Below are 6,231 nucleotides of genomic sequence, written 5' to 3' on the forward strand. Positions count from 1 at the left end.
AATAAGGTGAGTGATGATACACCATAGGAGCACAGAGGTCTGAGATCAGGTCGGGAAGAATTACAGTTCCATCAGTCACCTTGTCATTAACCTTTCACTGTGGGGCTGGCACAACTCTAAGGGTTTCCATGCAGACATCAGCTCACACCCCAATGCATCTTCTCAGAAACCAGGTCTCTGGTTTCCTCAACGATGTTGCTCCAATCAGGCACAAGCTGCTGGGTAGCTCAGAAACTGCCTAAGAGACTGTTGCTCTCAATGAGATTGAAACACTACTCAGAGGACTTAACAAGTGAAATGAATTTAAAATAGCTACTGTCTTGTAACAGAAGTTGTCTTCATAAGTCCCATTCAACAAACAAGCAAAGGTGCTTTTCACTCTGGAAGCCAGAAATGTGCTCATGGAACAGCCACGACTGTTTCCTTTTTCATAAAGTACTGTCTTCTTGGCATTCTGTCAAGCATGCTCCTGTTTGCATCCCTGGCTCTATCACAAGTTCAAATCATAGCCCATCATAATCCCAGTAATTAGGCACAAGTTGGTTTGTTTTCAGTATATCCAAAAATATCATCTAGTTGTTCAAAGTATTCCCAGCATTTCATTGTATATGCATTTCTGGGTTAAAAGTCAAAGTCATTTTAGCAAGGTTCCAGTAATTTGTGTAATTTTTGTTCCAGCTCTGTTTACTGGATAAACATTAAAATAGCACAGAGCCGTACAAAACTGACATTCACAGCCTTCTTTCAAAGGCGGCAGCAGCAGCAGCTTATCCAGAAGTTGTAGATACCTAACACAAAACACAGATACCTGGAAAACAGCTTGCGGCTGCTGTGACTCAAGAGGCATCACACACTTCATGCAACAAGGTGCGTGCTGCCTAGCTGAACCAGCCCCCTAAAACAAACAAGTATTTACTGTGTCCAGCCACAGCTGCTACACACCTGAAAACAAACACCCCAAATCTCTGACAGAGTAAATTGATCATCTGCCTTTGGATGTTAATGTGTAACATGGAGCCTTGTATGTAACAGACCAGCAATGGACACATTTGCTTTCTAAACCACATGGAACCAATCCTGTACTTTTCTACACAAATTAGATGGACCATATTGTGAAGCATTCTTGCTTCATCATGTGCCTAAAGTTACTGAAACCCAGCAATAAGCAGTAGTGTTAACTCTTGTGTTTATTACACAACTCAAGGCTGCCCAGATCTGTAATGAATATAACTTGGGAATGGTTGGAGTTGGAAAAAGAGGAGCAGTTTATACAAACAGGATTCCCTCCTTTATTACAAAAAACTCCTTCCATAATTTCAGCCTCCTGTTCTATTTTTTTCCTAACATAAACTATTTCCTACACCAAAGTCAGGGAAAGCACTACTTAGCATAAAACACAGCTAACTTTCAGCCCAGAAGTTGGTGGCTTGCTATCGATCAGTGCATTTTTTCCATCACTAGGCCTGAAGCAATGCATTGATCTCAAAGTGCTCTGACGTGCTAACAAAACAAAGGAACAGCTATAATTGTGAACCAAAGTTTCTATCAGTTAGTATATTTAGTATACTTTAAAAGGCAGAAGATTTTCATTCCAGAAGGTTTCAGCTCTTGGGAAATTGTTTAACCATCCTACACAACCCTTACAGACCTACCTTCCAAAAGCTCCAAAATCCTGCACACAGCAGTGCCCAGAAAACATAAGGGGGGCAGCAGAATCAGTACGTATTCAAAGGAAAAAGGAAATGATGGCAGCTATACCCTCTCACTGGACGTGAAGGAGCTCCGGCATGAATGAAACAGGGAGTACAAGAGGTACAGGTAGTTCAGCAACAGTCCAAGGGCTCTACTGCCAGTTCAAGAATTCGTTCTCCTTCCCACTGACAAGCTTGTTTAATATTAAATGCATGTACAGAGCAGAAATAGGCCTAAGATGTATGAAGAGCAGATGCCCAAAGTCCAAGGCATACACCAGTCTCTCGAAGTGCAGACAGCATTCACTTCCCAAGGGACATGCATATCACAGAATCATAGAATGGTTTGGGTTGGAAGGGACCTTAAAGATTCCCTAGTTCCACCCCCCCTGCCATCAGCCCGGACACCTTCCACTAGACCAGGTTGCTCAAAGCCTCATCCAACCTGGCCCTAAACACTTCCAGGGAGGGGGCATCCACAGCTTCCTTGGGCAACCTGTTCCAGTGTCTGACCACCCTCACAGTGAAGAATTTCTTCCTAATATCTAATCTAAACCTACCCTCTTTCAGTTTAAACCCATTTCCCCTTGTTCTGTCATTAACTGCCCTTATGAAAAGTCCCTCCCCAGCTTTCTTGTAGGCCCCTTCAGGTACTGGAAGGCCTCCCCGGAGCCTTCTCTTTTCCAGGCTGAACAGCCCCAACTCTTTCAGCCTGTCTTCATAGGAGAGGTGCTCATGCCTTTTGACAGGACTACGAATAGGACATTAAAAGATTTAGTACTAAAACTCTATAAAAGACTTAGCAGAGGAAAATACATATGCACCTTGCACAGTATAATTAACACAATTGCACTTCTGAGAGCATGCACACACAGAAGAAAACGAAGTAAGGATGGACATTTCTTTGGTGTAAGCATAGACAACACCTGCCTCAACTAGCACTACTGCCATCAGCTCAGAGAGCTGGAAAGACAGAAGGAACATATCAGACCCAAGTGTGCTCCGACTGCCTTTATGGAAGACAGCTAGTTCAAACTAAAGCACCCAAGTCTATAAACTTGCAGTAATAAATTTACTAGTACACAATGTTGATGAGGCAGCCTTAAGAAGCAGATCTTGTACCGAACCTAAAGGAGCGGCCTGGCAACAGAGAGCCTTATCTTTCAGATACATCTAACCAACTTACAGAGGCATCACACTTATAAGGTAATTCTGAGAGAAGTTTCAAACACGCAGGATGGATCATGGGTTTTTCCCCCCTCAACCCAGTACACTAGTTACATTTCCCTGCAGGATGGATCATGGGTTTTCCCCTCAACCCAGTACACTAGTTACATTTCCCCAATTCCAATTTTTAGGCGTCAATTTCTATTTTCTTGGTGCCACCACGTGGCAAAAATATGTATTACCATTTTACATGCAAAAGCCACTTCCAGTCCATTCTAGAGAGGCCACACACTGCAATGGCTGCACACTGAAAGGCAATGTCACTCTGTGTGTAAGTACATATGAACACTGTGTTTCCCTTTCAGATATTACAAAGTCTTATTCAAATAAAGTAGGCTGAAAATAATCAATGTCAGAAGACCAGAGGTATTTTGTAACTGCACCATCCTTATCTTTGAAAGGAGCACATTATTATCCATGTGAAATACATAACCAGAAGTGTTTTTAAACAGCTGAAGTAATTAGTTTAAGGGTTTTTTTATTGCAACATACAGTGAATATTCACATATCAATGCTAAACATGCAACCTTCATAAAGTAGCTATATTAAAAAGTGTGATACATAGTTATTTGTGGGGTTTTTTTGTTATGGTTTGTTTTGGGTTTTTTACTGTCCTCATAGATCATGAGAAAACACATGCCTGAATCAGCCCTGTTGTTACAAAGAGGACATCAGTGTCTCCCTGCCAGCTTGCAGAAGCTCCAAAGAGAATGGGACACAAAATGAGCTGGATCTACCCACATCTAGTGTTAAAGTGCCCAGCAGAGTATGAACATTCATTTGATTTCCACCTTCATAGCAAAGCAGGATAACACAGAGAAAGGAGAAAAGAGCTGACTGCTAGGAACTAGCCTGTTTATATTTATGTGCCTAAGGAATAAGATGCCAGTTAAAAAGCAACTCATTCCCATTATTCCCTCTCCTGCACTGTACAGATGCAATGTCAGGGACTGCACAAAAGGAGTGGCAGGTGCTGGCTACACAGCCTCTCTTCATCCATCAGGAACACCTCCACTCACACACACACACAGGGGTACCACCACTACTACAAATTTATTAATATCCCCCACTGTACTAGCTGAGTGGCAGCAGGAAAACAGGGCAGAATACCACACTTCTCTAAGATTCCTTAAATCTCTTCCTAGCCTGAAAAGCCTGGATACCAGTGGATTAGTAGATGTCTGAGGTAGCTGGCAGAGTAGTTAGGCAACAGCAAAGAAGCAAAAGTCCTTGGAGGAAATGCTAGCAAATCATAGAATCATATGGGTTGGAAGGGACCGGAAAGATTACGTAGTTCCACCCCCCCTGCCATCAGCAGGGACACCTTCCACTAGACCAGGTTGGTCAAAGCCTCATCCAGCCTGGCCTTGAACACTTCCAGGGAGGGGGCATCCACAGCTTCGCTGGGCAACCTGTTCCAGTGTCTGACCACCCTCACAGGAAAGAATTTCTTCCTAATACCTAATCTAAACCTCCCCTCTTCCAGTTTAAAGCCATTACCCCTTGTTCTATCACTACCATCCTTTGTAAAAAGCCCCTCCCCAGCCTTCCTGTAGGCCCCTTCAGGTACTGGAAGGCTGTTACAATACCTCTCTACTTACTTATGTAAGGAAGAAGCTCCACCCACTCTAGTTTAACAAGTTAGTATGCATCAGTTGAGCAATTCACCTACAGCACATGCAAGAAAAGCCTTTCACAACTACAAGGTAAAGATATTACCAAAAGGATTACCATGGATTAAAAGCCAACATGTTTAACTAATGCCACAAGTCAAGTATGCATGCATAGTCACCAGAGCTTAACTAATATGCGATAGCCTGGCTTTGGTTCATGCCCTAACAGTACGAAGCCATTTAATACAGAAAGGGTTTTGAAGCTGAAAATTGAAGTGTCAGTTTAAAACTGCAACATGGTAGCCTTGCATCACAGCAAGAAGACAGAAGTCGTTATGACGAAACAGGATGCTCTTCAGAAGACCATAACTGAATGGCACACAGGTGTACGAAGAAGTGTATCAGCAAAGAAGGAATATCTGGGCTCGCCAACAGAAGGCCTGCCAGCACATCCAACATCAAGAATGAAAAGCATTTTGACAACACAGGCAAAGAAAAAGAGGATATGTTATTGAAAAGCCACAACAAGTAGCAAAGCAGTAACACTACTGACATCACCGGGACTTGAAAAGAAGTGGATCTACTTTTGCCAAAAAGTGCAAGACACTAAGCAAAAGCTATGCACGTATCTTGGCCCACACCTCTAGTTTTCCTCAGTAACCTACCCATCATTTTCTGCCAGACTCCGCTGAAGCAGCTCAGCAGGTAACTTCCATTCCTAGAACTGTTCAGAGGGTCTGTACCACCGCTGTGCATCATACCGAGATGCAGCAAAGGCTTCTGCCTGTGTGTGCTTTGGTACATCAGCATTTAAGTTCAGATCTGGAGAAGCATAATGCATCTGTGCTGTATACCAACAAACAAAGCCACAATTCTAATCTTACTCATTTGATCTGTGTGGGACAGAAGCACAATACACAGACCCTGAATTCACTCCAGGAAAGAACAAATCTTTTCCTGTGCTTTATAGTTTTAAGCCATTGTTGGACAAACTGCAAATACATGAGGTTATCACTCTAGGCTCTCAAGAACTAGAGATGGAAGGGGGAAAAAACTGTTCCCTAACTGACAAGGTGCAAGGAGACTCTGCAGAAATTTGCAAGTAGTTGCATCTGGTCAGTTAACAAGAGCTTTTGCAGATATACATCAACATACCAAAGCCTTTTGGAAAAAAAAAAAAAAAAAAAAATCCTATTCTCCTCTAACAGTGCAGGCATGTAAGTCTGTATTCATCCTTTAGCTAGAAAAGGAGAACAATTTAGTGGAAGAAACAAGAGGCTGTGAGCCAAGAATAGTTCTAATCCTGTTGTGACTGGGAAGTTAACCTGAGACTGCCTCTCCCCATGCATAAAATGGGGATAATTAATCCTCACTTAACTATGTAAATTAAATAATGTTTCAACAGTGCTGCAAGTGCCACATAGTAATTAATTAGGTAATAAAATGGAAAGAGGTAAAAGTGAAGCACTTTGCTCCTTACCTGCAAGTCGAAGGTTGTGCCACAATTTTAAAAGAGGAGATATTTGTCACTTGGAAAAGGAGACCCTAAATTACTATTCAGTCTTAGAGAGAAAGATTTCTTTCTCTCTCATATGCACAGCAGCTACCAAGCACATGGAAGCCAGGCATACATCATTCTGCATTTCCTATCACTGCTTTGCAACACAGTAAGCTGATGTTAACTAAGGAAATACCACAAA

The sequence above is a fragment of the Antrostomus carolinensis genome, unplaced genomic scaffold, assembly GCF_000700745.2.
Source record: "Antrostomus carolinensis isolate BGI_N321 unplaced genomic scaffold, ASM70074v2 scaffold27034, whole genome shotgun sequence".
In the NCBI taxonomy this organism is placed as follows: Eukaryota; Metazoa; Chordata; class Aves; order Caprimulgiformes; family Caprimulgidae; genus Antrostomus; species Antrostomus carolinensis.